At 39.4% G+C, this 15,353-nt stretch overlaps 1 protein-coding gene across 1 annotated transcript in view; it reads right to left on the reverse strand.

Annotated features, from left to right (window-relative positions):
* WDR49 (WD repeat domain 49) overlaps positions 1–15,353 on the reverse strand; it is a gene marked incomplete at its 3' end in the record, with an annotated part of 164,645 nt that overhangs the window by 138,284 nt on the left and 11,008 nt on the right. The window lies entirely within an intron of this gene.

Raw genomic sequence — 15,353 nt, forward strand, 5'->3', positions numbered from 1 at the left:
GACAGGTATACACGTGTTCCCCATCCTTTGTATGTCATTATATATTTACTATTGAAAGTCAAAAAGTGAAAGTGTTATTGGTGTTTGATTCTTTGTGACCCCATGGACTGTAGCCCGCCGGGCTCCTCTGTCCATGGGATTTCCCAGGCAAGAGTACTGTAGTGGGTAGCCATTCTTTTCTCTAGGGTATCTTCCCAACTCAGGGATCGAACCCAGGTCTCCTGCATTACAGGCAGATTCTTTACCGTCTAAGTACCAAGGGAGCCCTTATTTATTATTGATTGACTACTAAAGAGTTTAAAGAAGCAAAGAACTATAAATTGGGACTTTTTGGTGATCCAGTCATTAAGATTTCACCTTCTAATGTAGGCGGTATGACTTTGATCCCTGACCTGGGAGCTAAGATCCCACATGCCTTGCAGCCAAAAAAACCAAAACATAAAACAGAAGCAATATTGTGACAAGTTCAGTAAAGACTTTAAAAATAGTCCACATCAAAAATCTTAAAAAAGAAAAAGAGCTATAAATTGAGTCATCATGACAGCAATGACTATTCCCTGAGAATTTAGCTAAACTCATTTGTTAATTATGTGTATGTGTGTGTGTAAGGCTTGGGAGGTATGCATAATTACTAATTTTAGTAAATTGATCTTATCTATCAGGGGTGGTTAATTACTAGCTAGATGGTCTTAACAATGATCTTAGTGGGTCTGAAGAATATGTCCACTCACAGGGTTACCTGAAGCTCTCTATGACCACTGCGGTCACAGGAGCAGATGCTTGTTTTTGCCTTAATATGAAACAGCAAATGCACACTGTTTCAGCTGCTCTTCCTCAGAGGCACAAATATAAAACTGTCCTCAGTGAGTCCACTGAAAGTGAAGTTTACCTCTTCTCAGCAACCAAGAGTATTTCACATATATAACACTGACTTTTCATCACCGTAATTGCAGCTCCTATCTTGTCTTGAGCTATTTATAGTGTCACTCTATGAATTTCAGGTGAGCCTGCTGTTCCTATCTTCTTGGCAATAGATAATTTCATGGAAAGAAGGAAGAAAATCCTTCATTTTAAAAATGAGTTTGCACATACCATGATTTAGTTGTTACAAACTCTCAATCTGTATTAGGTTCAGTGCTAAGTGGCAAAATAATTTATCTTTGAGTCATCTTTGGATATATTTTTATATGTTTATATGTAGGTATGCATAAATTTACATTTATATTTATATATATTAACATTTATATACATATAGATATGTATTTAAATTGGGCTTCCCTGGTAGCTCAGCAGTAAAAAAACCCGCCTACTATGCAGGAGCCACAGGAGACATGAGTTCAGTTCCTGGATGGGGAAGATCCCTTGGAGGAGGGCACAGCAACCCTCTCCAGTATTTTTGCCTGGAGAATCCCATGGACAGAGGAGCCTGGCGGGCCACAGTCCATAGGGTCACAGTCAGACACACTGAAGCAATTTAGCATGGCTTGGCATGTACTTAAATTAGTCCTAATTTAGTTAACATCTGAGTTTTATGCCTGAATTTACAACATATTTGTGTGACCATAGGTTAGTCATAATCTTCCCAGGGTTTTTATAAGGCTTCAGTAAAATAATATGTATATAAGGCCATCTTTTGGAGAAGGCAATGACACCCCACTCCAGTACTCTTGCCTGGAAAATCCCATGGATGGAGGAGCCTGGAAGGCTGCAGTCCATGGGGTCGCTGAGGGTCGGACACGACTGAGCGACTTCACTTTCACTTTTCACTTTCATGCGTTGGAGAAGGAAATGGCAACCCACTCCAGTGTTTTTGCCTGGAGAATCCCAGGGACAGGGGAGCCTGGTGGGCTGCCGCCTATGGGGTCGCACAGAGTCGGACATGACTGAAGCGACTTAGCAGCAGCAGCAGCAAGGCCATCTTTAAACTGGAGAAGCAAATGGCAACCCACTCCAGTATTCTTGACTGGAGAATCCCATGAACAGAGGAGCCTGGTGAGTTACAGTCCATGGGATCACAAGGAGTTGGACATGACTCAGCAATTAACACTTTTTGCATTAAACGATTTTATTCAAGCAATATTTATTATTGTTGAAGACATCCACATCAAGTTAAATTCACAAGCATATAGTTAGTATAGCTGGCAAAATATTAAGAATTTAGGAAATTAGACTTCATTATAAAACAGAGTACAAAATAATTCTCTCTTCAATTAAAAATGTAATTAGTATGGCTTTAACAAAACTGTCTTCCCATAGACAGCTTGTTCTAACTTGAATGTAGGATTTCCAAATAAAAACTACCACACAGTGTTTAAAGTACACCCTTTCACTCCTGTTAGTTTCGCTCCTATTAGTCATGACCATGTCAATCTTTTTGAGTAAAAATTAGTACCCCTGCATCTATTAGAACTCCTCTTCTAATAAAAGCAAAGGGTGAATGATCTATTAAAAAACATATTCTTATTCAGCCCTTGCTAAGATAATGCCAATAAATTTATTTTGCTGTGTCTATGTAATGACTGAGTAAGAAAATAACCAGTGAAGGCTTCCAACTGCTCCTGCAAGGAAGCTAATATCCTCAGAATGTCTGATTGATTATCTCAGCAAGCACAACTTTAGACCTTTAAAAGTCTTCCTGTCTTCCTGAATCCCTTTCAAAGAATATTCTAAAAATCATTTTCTTTTGCCTGGAAAGCATCTTCTGCAGCTACAGTCAGTCCTTGTGAGCTTTAAAATTAAAAAAAAAAATTAAAAAGCATGAACTCTATAAAATTCTCTTCAGCTTTTCAGCTTTGTCAAGATTTGGATTTCACTGTAACTTATATAAAAACTGAGCACTAAACCTAAGTTCAAATTTCTGAAAATACAGCTTTTTAAAATACTTGACAGCCCTTTCTTTTCATCAAGAAGGGATCATGTACTTTCAATTAGAACATATGAGGGTGCCAACCCATTTTTAAAATTATTTACTTTTTGCATGAAATAATTCATGTTTACTATAGAAAAGACAAAATATAGACAAGCCAAAATTTAAAATCCTCCATAATGCCATCAGCCTACCAGACTCTTTTCCTAGGCAGAAATAGAAATACTTATGCATTATTTACGAAATGGTGTCATGATTTATTAATGTATACCTTGTGTGCTTTTTCCATTTTATATCATACCTTCTAGCTGCGCCTTGTGTAATATATATTTGTCTTTAACATCATTTTAATGGCCACACAATCTTCTGTAGAGAAGAAATACAATTATACTCCCCATTATTAAAAACTTCAATTGTTCCAGTGCTTTCCCATTCCAAGTAAACAACCCTGCAACAAGCATTCCTGCAGATACATCCTTGCTTAGTTATCAAATTATTTCCTGAGGGAAATTCCTTAGAAGTGCTGCATCAAAGACTTTGCACATTCTTAAAGCTTTTGGTATATTTTGCCAAATCGTCCTGCAAAAGACCAAAAAAATTTACATTTTCATTAACAAAGTATGATATTGCTTACATGCGAGACCTTCACCAAGCTGGGGTATTCTTATTCTTTTTTAAGAGTCACTGATTCGTTTCTAAAAAATAGTTCTAGTTAGCCTGAGCATTGACATACTTGCTGGCAATACAGAGTGAAATATTCCCAAACCAGACATTTAACTCTTTGAAAATACACCAACTCTTAGAAATGCTGTTTATGTTTGTTTTTTCTTTAACTTTTTCCTATAGCAATATTTTATAATGAGTAAAAGAAAGATAATTTTTCTTCTTTTTTCCTATTCTGTAACCAGGGACTTGCCTAAGACAAGAATACAAGTTCTGCTTTAAAACTATGGAGAGAGCACAATTTTAAAACCATGGACAGAGCACAATCCAATCTGGTCAGAAATCTGGAGTATTTTTCAAAACTGAGAGTGGGTTAATATGTCACACTCATTGCCCTTACCCATTGTTAAGCATTTTCCTTCGATTCTGAAAATTAATATCAAATGGTGAGTTTTAAGTCACTTAGAGAAATATTTCCATCCATCTACCCATTGACCTATTTATTAACATATATTGAACATGTAGCCCATACAAGGCAGCATGAGGTAGATTTATTTATTCATTCATTGAACAAGTATTTGTAAAACGTCTGATCCATGCCAAACCAGCTCTGAATAAGACAGCAGAGAAAAAAAAAAAAAAAAAGACAGCAGAGGTCTCTGCTCTTCGAATCCTTATACTGCAGTGAGGATCCCAAACATACTGATCACACTGAATGACATGTGGTTCTGGGTTACCCAAAGTAATAACATCACAAGAATCACAGTAACTAATGCTTTTCCTAATTTCAAACTGAATTTAGGATTCAAACATGTCAAAGACATTCCATGAACTGAAATCTTTCATGGACCAGAAATCTTTCTTTTCTCTGAAAAAAAAATTGTTTGTCTTAAAATGATTAGAATTCTACAGTGCTTCTTTTTCTCTACATTAAAAAAATAGTATATTTATGGCTGATTCGTGTTTTTATATGGCAGAAGCCAACACACTATTGTAAAGCAATTATCCAATTTAAAATAAATTTTAAAAAATAGTTTCTAGTAGGATCTCAGAATCTTGTTTTCCCCAGAACTGCAAGTTTTATCAATCACTTCACCAAAAAAATTTTTTTTTTCTGTCAGATTTGTGGCATGAGTTTTGGGTAAGGTTCAATGACAGCTGAATGAGGGTATACTATCTCAATGCACCCTTCTCCCCATCTCTCTAATTAAATTTAAAATTAGCATGCTGCTTCCTCACAGTTCATTCCATTGCACTTGCCTCAATTTCCCGTGGTTACAAAGTGCGTTGGTTATGAATATGTATTAGAGTTTGCTGTCAAACATTGTGAACATCTTCTGGAGCAGAAGATTAGATATGTTATTTCAAAACAGATGCATCATTTTCTATCATCCCCTGCAATTTTCATCTACCCATGAACATTCATAAGAGACTGAACAACAGAACAGAAGAGACTAGTCTGCCAGCCAAAGTTCATACTGCTCTTTTTTCTTGCTTCAATGGATTTTAGTTGGCTATAATTTTCATTTACATTATGATATCAATGATTGAAGAATTCAGAAATCTGAATGGAGTTAAAGTTTTGTGACTAACAAAGACACAAACCTTGAAACCCCTGTACTGAATTGAAGGTTTAGAATTAAGCTCTCCCATAACCACCCCCACCCCCGACCAGAGAAGGCGATGGCACCCCACTCCAGTATTCTTGCCTGGAAAATCCATGGATGGAGGAGCCTGGTGGGCTGCGGTCCATGGGGTTACTAAGAGAAAGACATGGCTGAGCGACTTCACTTTTGCTTTTTACTTTCATGCACTGGAGAAGGAAATGGCAACCCACTCCAGTATTCTTGCCTGGAGAATCCCAGGGACGGCGGAGCCTGGTGGGCTGCCATCTATGGGGTCGCCAGAGTTGGACACAACTGAAGCGACTTAGCAGCAGCAGCAGCATACACCACCCTCCCTCCCCCCCCAAAAAAATGGGCTTCCCTTGTGGCTCAGCAAATAGCCTCATGAAATTTTAATAAAAGCTATTTACTGAGAACCCTGAAGCTTCCCTGGTGGCTCAGATGGTAAAGAAACTGCCTGTGGGAGACCTGGGTTCAATCTCTGGGTCAAGAAGATCTTCTTGAGAAGAGAATGGCCACCCAGCCAGTATTCTTGCCCAGAGAATCCATGGACAGAGGAGCCTGGTGGGCTACAGTCCATGGAGTTGTAGAGTCAGACACGACTGAGAAACTAATACTTTCAATTTCACACTGAAGCTTTCTGATGAGGTACTTAAAATATACATATGAACTCTGAATCAACAAAGTAAGCAGGAAATGAGTGAGAAAGAGTCCATCCCAGGCTCTAAAGGACATTTTTTTTTTTTAAACCAAATTATTAGCTCTTTCCTGCTGTTGTATCCTTTTCAAACCAGAAATCCAATACTTCAACCAATCTCTGGTCCTTATACTTATTTCTTTGATGTCACTCTTTCGTCCCAGGTGTTCAGCAAAACACTAACCCTGGAAAACCGTCTTCTCCATGCCTACAACCAGGTTGCTGAACAAACATCACAGAAATGGGCAGAATGGTGCCACTATAATAAAATACAGGATCTCCAACCTCAAAAACTCCCTCTTTTGCTAATAGGAACCCTTCCATGTTTCCTGTCTGAACTCATTTGCTTTCCTCAAACACCTACTTCATCATTTCCTTGTCTATTCCTAACAGAAATCTGACTACTCACTCACAGAAATGAAGAAGAAGGAGAATAGAGAGAAGAAATGGAGGGTTGGGGAGCATCAACCAGATGGGAACTTCCTCAGTCTTCTGCATACACACAGAGATTGACTTGCGTCTGTAGCCATTGCTTTCTTCCTTCCTGTGGCAACAGAAATTCTCCTGTTTCCTAGATATGTCCTTCCCCCACCACCTCAGTGAATATCTTCTCTTGCTGTTTATTGACTCCTTTTCATTAGCATGTCAACATAATCAAATTACTTGAACTGTTAAAAATTTTACCCGACATTCCCATCTCTTTTAGCCACTGCCCCACCCTTGTCCTTTCGAACAGCCATCTTGAAGGAATCATATTCTTTCACTGTTGCAATTCTCTCTCCTCCAACTTACTCAGTCTTTGCAATCCAGCTTCTTTCCCTTCCCCTCCACTGAAGCTGTTCTTACTATGAGGATTAATAACTTGTAGCTAAATCTTCTAGTGGATTCTTTCCAATTCTTATAAGGAAAAATATACCAAGTTAATTTTGATGCCAAAATATCTTTGTTTCAGATTCTTGATACTCCTATTTAGTTAGAAAGTGAAACTTGAGGCACATGAAAGACATCAATCAAGAAAGAAAAAGGTTCAAGCTGCTCTAAAGGAGAGAAGAAGAATTTGGTAGTTTTTGCTGTTTGACTAAACAGCTGGGAAGAGAATAGTGTCAGACAGGGGAGGTGGACAAGATGGGAGACAAGATGGCAGGTGGTGACACGGCCACTGAGAAAATTCCACGGGCAACATAGCTCAAAAAAAATTTATATATATAAATACTTAGCTTTTCATGAACCTCCCTCCATGTGACTTCAAGCCACTAGGATAAAGGCTTCCACATATACACACATTCTCAATCCCTTCCTCTGCTCTTCTGCTGAAGAATTTGGTCTTCATGACAGATTGCTTTGGGAGCTTTCCCTTCCCTAGAACTTCACAGTAGCCTGATCACACCACATTAGTGATGGGAAAAGCTCCAGTCTTGTTTCTGGCAGTATTTATCAGTGTCTGTTCACTGACCAAAGTCTACAGTTGATCAAGGTTGACGGTTGGGCAGAAGCTCTGCCAGAAAGCAAGGAAGTAATAAAAGATTGATTGTGATCCCTTGGACAGTAGCCCACCAGGCTCCTCTGTCCATGGGATTCTCCAGGCAAGAATACTGGAGTGGGTAGCCATTCACTTCTCCAGGAGATCTTCCCAACTCAGAGATTGAATCCAGGTCTCCTGAATTGCAGGCAGATTCTTTATCATCTGAGCCAACAGGGAAGCCCTAAAAGATTGATGGAAACTTGTAAAAAGGATGTGGGAGCTGGTCTGAAGGGACTGACACTGATCAAATTTGGGGTAATTTCCAGTATCAGAAAGAATAATGATGATAATAGATAATAATGCATTGAATAGAATCAATGATTCCATGAGTCTGTAGTAATATTCGAGATACAGAGACAAAGTGATAATGAGAGAAGAGAACAAAAGGCGTGAGAAAGAAGAAGCCTCTTTTTTACAGAGTAATGCTATGTTTAGAACAGTCACTCAGTCATGCCTGACTCTTTGTGACTCCATGGACTGTAGCTCGCCAGGCTCCTCTGTCCTCTGTTCTTGTGTCTCCTGCACTGGCGAGCGGATTCTTTACCACTGTGCCCCCTGGGAATCCAAAACCCCTAGTGGACCCACTTTAATCAAGGGATCCAGCTTATAGCATCACCAGTAATGGGAAAGCAACATGCTGTGCCTCTGATGTCTCAAGAGGTAGACATAACACTTCTTATGAAGTATTCTTGCCAAAAATGGTGAGCCTAAGTCTAACAGTGTACCTAAATCAAATTAACGAGAAAATGCAGATTGTGAGATGTTCTAGACATGGCATGACTCCTCAAAAAAGTCCATATCATGATAGATCACAAAAAGTAGGATTATACTTCTCGATTAAAGGAAATTAAAGGAAATGTGTAATCCTGGAAAAGATCTGTAATTAAAAAAAAAAGTGAAAGACATTAGGACAAATGGGGATATTTTAATATACACATTTTATTAGGTAATATATGAAGTTAAATTTAGAAGAAGGCCCTCTTCTTAAGAGATATATTTTGAGCTAATTGGGGCAAACTATTATCATGCCTGAACCCACTTTTAAATGACTGAGGTAAAACGATGTACTATGGTCTGAATATTCGTGTCCCCTCAAAATTCACCAATTGAAATTTTAATGCCCAACATGATGATATTAGGCAGTGGGGCCTTTGGAAACTGATAGTTTATGAATATGGAGCTCTTATGAATGGAATTAGTGTTCTTGTATAAGAGACATCTAGAGCTCCCTAGCCCTCTCTACCGTGTGAAGACACAGCAAGAAGTCTGCAGCCTGGGAGAGGGTCTTCACCCATCCATCCTGGTTCCCTGATCTCAGAATCCCTGTCTCTGGAAGTGTGAGTAATAAACTTCTGTTGTTTGTAAGCTACCCATCTGTCACATTGTATTAAGTCTCCTGGAAGGAGTAAGACACTGTATATATGTATATGTATATGTGTGTGTGTGTGTGTGTGTGTGTGTGTGTGTGTGTACACATAACCACACTGGACTTCCCAGGTGGTGCAGTGATAAAGATCTGCCTGCCAATGCTGAAGACATAAGAGACATGGGTTCGATTCTTGAGAATTCCATCGACTGTATAGTCCATGGGGTCGCAAAGAGTCAGACACGACTGAGCGACTTTCACTTTGTGGGGGTCAGAGTAGTAAAGAAAGCCCAAATTATAAGATAACACTGTATAAAATAACATTGGAAAATTAGAAGTAAGTTTGAGTGAAGTTTAGCATTCTTCACTAAGAATAAACAGACAGAAATAGATACCAGACTACTTTGGGTGATATTCTGGTTTTGCCAACAAGTCAAATGAACCTGGATAAATCCTTTCATTTGGATTTTTGTTTCCTCATCTGTAAAATACAGGCAATAAAATAGGTCTCTGTAGTCTCTCTCTTGATGCTAAAGCTCAGTGAAAGGAAAGTGATGAAGAAAACTGCTAAGTAACTTCAGTCGTGTCCGACTCTGTGTGACCCCATAGACGGAAGCCCACCAGGCTCCCCTGTCCCTGGGATTCTCCAGGCAAGAACACTGGAGTGGGTTGCCATTTCCTTCTCCTGAAGAAAACTACGTAATATTAGGACAACATATCTAGAGGAGATGCTACTTTTATTTTTATTTTTTTTAACTTTAACTTTTTAATCTTTTTTTGTCACACAGAGAAGCATAAAGGATTTTAGTTTCCTGACCAGGGATTGAACTCATGCCCCCTACAATGGAAGCACAGAGTCCTAACCACTGTACCAACAGGAAAGTCCAAAAATGGTCCTGCTTTTAAATTCAGCATCATTAGACCATATGTTTAGAAAATAGTAGCAACAAATCTTTAGGTTATTAAGATATACTGACATTTTAATAACATTTATCTTTGCATCGAATTATGGTATAGATAAAAAGCCCACAAAGCCATTTGGCATACCTTACCTTGCTACAGGCATGGTTCTATTTTTCCATAATTGAGACCTTGTACACATACACAAAAACACACATTTTTCATTTTAGAATAATATTATGCACTTTTCTGTTATTTTCTTCTTTTCACTGAATAGTAAATCATGGCAATTTGGTGTCTTCCTTATTCTTTTTAATAGCAGAGTAGTAGAAGTTTACCTCAATTTATTTATCCATTAATTTATTGATGAACATGTGGGCTATTTTAAATACTCCATTTTATTGACAATATTACAATGAATATTTTATACAAATTTTATTTCTGCCCCTGTCATAATTTATTTAGGACAGCTTGTAGAATTAGAATTGCTGGTTCAAAAATTGTACATTTGATATATTTTGGAAAATTGCCTACCAAAAACAGCCTTGACAATTTATAGTCTTAGTAATAGTGTCCATTTCCCTGATTCTTTGCCAACAGAAAATATCATCTATCTTTCTAATATTTTCTAAGCTGATGAATGAAAAGGCTGTCTTCTTTCTTGCTTAGAACTTCAAATCCAGTTCCTAGTGAATCTGAGCATCTTTTAACATGTTTAGCAGCTATTTATATGGTACTTTTCCTTGAATGCACAAAATATGATGAAGTATGTAATATATATTATATGTAAAATAACATTGTATGTAAAATAAAGCTACATATGATATGTATATGTGCATATATGGGTAGATATGAACAAAAAACACACTGGAAGGATGCAGCATTGAATAGTTAACAATCGCATTATTGTATGGCAGAAAGTGATACAACATTATAAAGAAATCATCCTTCAATTAAAAAATAAAACCATTACAATAAAAAAAAGCACAACTACCATAAAAAAAAAAAAAGGAGTAGTTACCCAGACTAGTCACTGAAGGTGGGCCAGAGGGGATTTCACATGATACATTTGATTTTATAACCATGAAAATGTTGTATTCATTCTAACTTGTTTTTAAAAGGATTGTTAAATGAAATTGTGTATGACTGGCTGCACCAACTTTTCCTGTTTGCCTGTTTTCCTGTTTCCTGTTTCTCCTCCCTAGGTTATTTCTAGGAAATAACCCTGCTTCTCTTTCTGTATTGTATTGTATGTAAGGACTCCAGTTGTTTCTTTACCCCCTTGAAGGATTTCCCTAAGATCCAGTCTTAGACACTGGGCTCTTTCCTCAAGATGATCTCATTTGCACAGGGTCTCCACCTTCCAGGATCTCACACGGATTTCTCTCTGCCTTTCTGATCCTTCTACTTGGCTCTAGTTGTACTTAATCAGAGCATCTGCAATTAGTACAAGAGAAGAACATACAGGAGCTATGAGGAAAGGAGACAGGAATAGATATTAAGATATTAATCCAGCCAGGGTGGAGAGAGAAGGCTTTCTGGGGAGAGCAGTATTTAAACATGAAGTATGAATAGGAATTAGCTGGAGATTGTGGGGAGAGAAGCAGGAATATTTCAACCTGAGGCAGCAGCATTTGATAGGTTCTAAAACAGGAATACACTTAATAACTAAAATGCTACAAGAATGGACAATATGGGTAATGCTCCATCCAGTGTCAGATAATTTTGTGACTGACTTGTTGGAACTGTAAGCCTAACTGAATACCAGTGGGGAGAGGTGAGCTCTGGGCTTGAAGGGGGGAGGTAAGGATTCCTTAGAGAGAAATGGATGTCCCCATTCTGTACAGTCCTGGTAAAATGGAGAAATGGGTCTTACACTAAATTAAAAAGGAAAATATTTTCTGGTATCTCTAGGGGCAAAGCTGGATATCTCACAAGCTGGAATCAAGATTGACAGAAAAAAATATCAACAATGTCAGATATGCTGATCATACCACACTAAAGGCAGAAAGTGAAGAGGAACTGAAGAGCCTCTTTATGAGGGTAAAAGAGGAGAGTGGAAAAACCTGGTTTAAAACTCAAAATTCAAAAAACTAAGATTATGGCAGGCAGTCCCATCACTTCATGGCAAATAGATGAGGGAAAAGCGGAAACAGTGACAGATTTTATCTTCTTGGGCTCTGAAATCACTGCAGATGGTGACGAAATTAAAAGAGGCTTATTCCTTGGAAGAAAAGCTATGACAAACCTAGACAGCATATTAACAAGCAGAGACATTCACTTTGCCAACAAAAGTCCATATAGTCAAAACTATGGTTTTCCAGTAGTCATATACGGATGTGAGAGTTGGACTGTAAAGAAGGCTGAGCACTGAAGAATTGATGCTTTCAAATTGTGGTTCTGGAGAAGACTCTTGAGAGTTTCTTGGACAGCAAGGAGGTCAAACCAGTCAATCCAAAAGGAAATCGATCCTGAATATTCACTGAAGTGACTGAGGCTGAAGCTGAAGCTCCAATACTTCAGCCACTTGATGCAAAGAGCCAACTGACTGGAAAAGACCCTGATGTTGGAAAAATTGAAGGCAGGAGGAGAAGGGGCAACAGAGGATGAGATGGTTGGGTGGTGTCACCAACTCAATGGATATCAGTTTGAGCAAACTCCGGGAGATAGTGAAGGACAGGGAAGCCTGGCATGCTGCAGTTTACAGGGTCGCAAAGAGTAGGATATGACTGAGTGACTGAACAACACCAACAATCACCGGAGCTAATAATCAGTTTGGCCTCCAGGCTCTAAGGAATGAGGAGTCTGGTATACTTCCAGGGGGTACTGAGGGGCTGAGAGTAGCCTGTTGGCCATATATATATGACCAGAAGTATGGAAAGGGGGCAAGCTACTTGGACACCAAGAAAAAGGTCTAATTGTCCAATAGAACTTTCTCTGATGAAGAAAATGCTCTATAATCTGTACTCTCCACTGTGGTGACTACTAGCCACATGTACTTACTGAATACTTTCAACATGGCTGGTGCTTGTGAGGAACTGAACTTTTATTTTATTAAGTAAGTTCTAACTTTATTATGCTTATTCCTTGGAAGGAAAGTTATGAGCAACTTAGCATATTAAAAAGCAGAGACATCACTTTGTCAACAAAGGTCCATCTAGTCAAGGCTATATGGTTTTTCCAGTGGTCATGTATAGATGTGAGAGTTGGACTATAAGATAGCTGAGTGCTGAAGAATTGATGCTTTTGAACTGTGGTGTTGGAGAAGACTCTTGAGAGTTCCTTGAACCGTAAGGAGATCCAACCATTCCATCCTAAAGGAGATCAGTCCTGGGTGTTCATTGGAAGGAGTGATGTTGAAGCTGAAACTCCAATACTTTGGCCACCTGATGCAAAAAGCTGACTCATTTGAAAAGACCCTGATGCTGGGAAAGATTGAGGGCGGGAAGAGGAGAGGACATCAGAGGATGAGATGGCTGTATGGTATCACCGACTCAATGGACAGGGGTTTGGGTGGACTCCAGGAGTTGGTGATGGACAGGGAGGCCTGGCGTGCTGCAGTTCATGGAGTCACAAAGAGTCAGACGTGACTGAGCAACTGAACTCAACTGAACTTTATTTCATTTCAATTTAAATAGCCACCTTTGGCTCAAGGCTGCCATATTGGACAGATCTGGAGAAAGACCAGTGTGAGAAGCTGGCCTCAGAGGTTGTGAGAATTAAGAAGAGAGAACATGGGAAGCAATAGAGTATAGGAAAACTGTATCCCTGGAAGTCCTCAGCAGAGAATGCTGGTGCCCAGAGTCAAGATCTAACAAGACTCTTTTCCATAATATGTTGGTAACACCTGATGAGAGGAAAAAATGATCTGAGGGACTTGTGTCTGACCAAAGCTTCAGGGAAAGATCAGAAATCATGAAGGGCAATTCAGAGGGCTCCTGTCTAATCATTGGGTGTAACTATACTTGCTAACACAGCACAAATGCAAAATCAAAACAGCGCAAATTATATCTCTCCAATTGTCTGTTTTCCTCATTTTTCTTTCTTAATTTTTAGGAAATTTGAAAAGGTAGGCTGTGCCCTTCATCTTGGTTTCTCTGGTGGCTCAGCAATAAACAATCTGCCTGCTATAGAGGAGACATAGAGATGAGGCTCGATCCCTGGGTTGGAAAGATCCTTTGGAGGAGGGCATGGCACCCCACTCCAGTATTCTTGCCTGGGAAATCTCATGGACAGTGGGGCCTGGCAGGCTATGACCCATGGGGTCACAAAGAGTTGGACACAACTGAAGTGACTGAGGAAGCACACAGGCCCATGGTGTAAAGGTCTCGTTAAATTGATATACTACAAATGAATAGCAGTAGGCATCTTTGCTTGCTTTCTTTCTCCTTTATAACAAGTTTCTTGCTTGCCTTCTCTACTCCAATCCTGGCCAAAGCTTAAGGTTAAAATGTTTGTCCCTCAAAAGTACTCTTCATCACCCTTTCTGATCTAGATTAATTTTTATAAATGACATTTCTGAAAGCAAACAGAGAAATTAGAAAAGGCATGAAGCTGTTAGAACTTGTCACAAAATTCAGCACAAGGGCAGCAGTGTTCAGGAAGGCCGATTTTTCATGTGTGTTGACAGAGAACTTCACTTGCTTGTGTTCCAATGATGGCATCCTTTGTTAACCTCCCCATGAATTCTAACAACTCAGACAAAACCACCAAAGCATCCTCTGTCGTTCCCGTTTGTGCCAACTGCAGGGCTATCAAATTTGTCTTCATGCTATTACCTTAATGATGAGGATGGGCACCTGCAGGGTTCACCGATTTTCTGCTGCCATAAAAAATGAGGTTTTTTGATTCTTCTAAGGGAGCTGGAGTGAGAAATGCTCTGACCTGCTGCTTTTGGTCAGCAAGTGATGGACTGACTGAGATTGCTGGATGCACTCTGTACTATGGAATACAGTAGTAGATTAAGCTTTACTTGTTTACCTTCTCACAGGCCTCCAGTGAATGCCTTCAGAAAGGAAAAAGTAATAAAAAAGCAATGAGTTACTCCTATCCTTCCCTTACATTCTTCCACCCTTCTCTGCATTGATTTATTATCAGATCAGATCAGTTGCTCAGTCGTGTCCGACTCTTTGCGATCCCATGAATCGCAGCACGCCAGGCCTCCCTGTCCATCACCAACTCCCGGAGTTCACTGAGACTCACGTCCATCGAGTCAGTGATGCCATCCAGCCATCTCATCCTCTGTTATCCCCTTCTCCTCTTGCCCCTATTCCCTCCCAGCATCAGACTCTTTTCCAATGAGTCAACTCTTCACATGAGGTGGCCAAAGTACTGGAGTTTCAGCTTTAGCATCATTCCTTCCAAAGAAATCCCAGGGCTGATCTCCTTCAGAATGAACTGGTTGGATCTCCTTGCAGTCCAAGGGTCACTCAAAGTCTTCTCCAACACCACAGTTCAAAAGCATCAATTCTTTGGCACTCAGCCTTCTTTACAGTCCAACTCTCACATCCACACATGACCACAGGAAAAACCATAGACTTGACTAGACAAACCTTTGTTGGCAAAGTAATGTCTCTGCTTTTGAATATGCTATCTAAGTTGGTCATAACTTTCCTTCCAAGGAGTAAGCGTCTTTTAATTTCATGGCTGCAGTCACCATCTGCAGTGATTTTGGAGTCCAGAAAAATAAAGTCTGACACTGTTTCCCCATCTAT

Source organism: Bison bison, unplaced genomic scaffold (assembly GCF_000754665.1).
Source record: "Bison bison bison isolate TAMUID 2011002044 unplaced genomic scaffold, Bison_UMD1.0 scf7180017864040, whole genome shotgun sequence".
Taxonomy (NCBI): domain Eukaryota; kingdom Metazoa; phylum Chordata; class Mammalia; order Artiodactyla; family Bovidae; genus Bison; species Bison bison.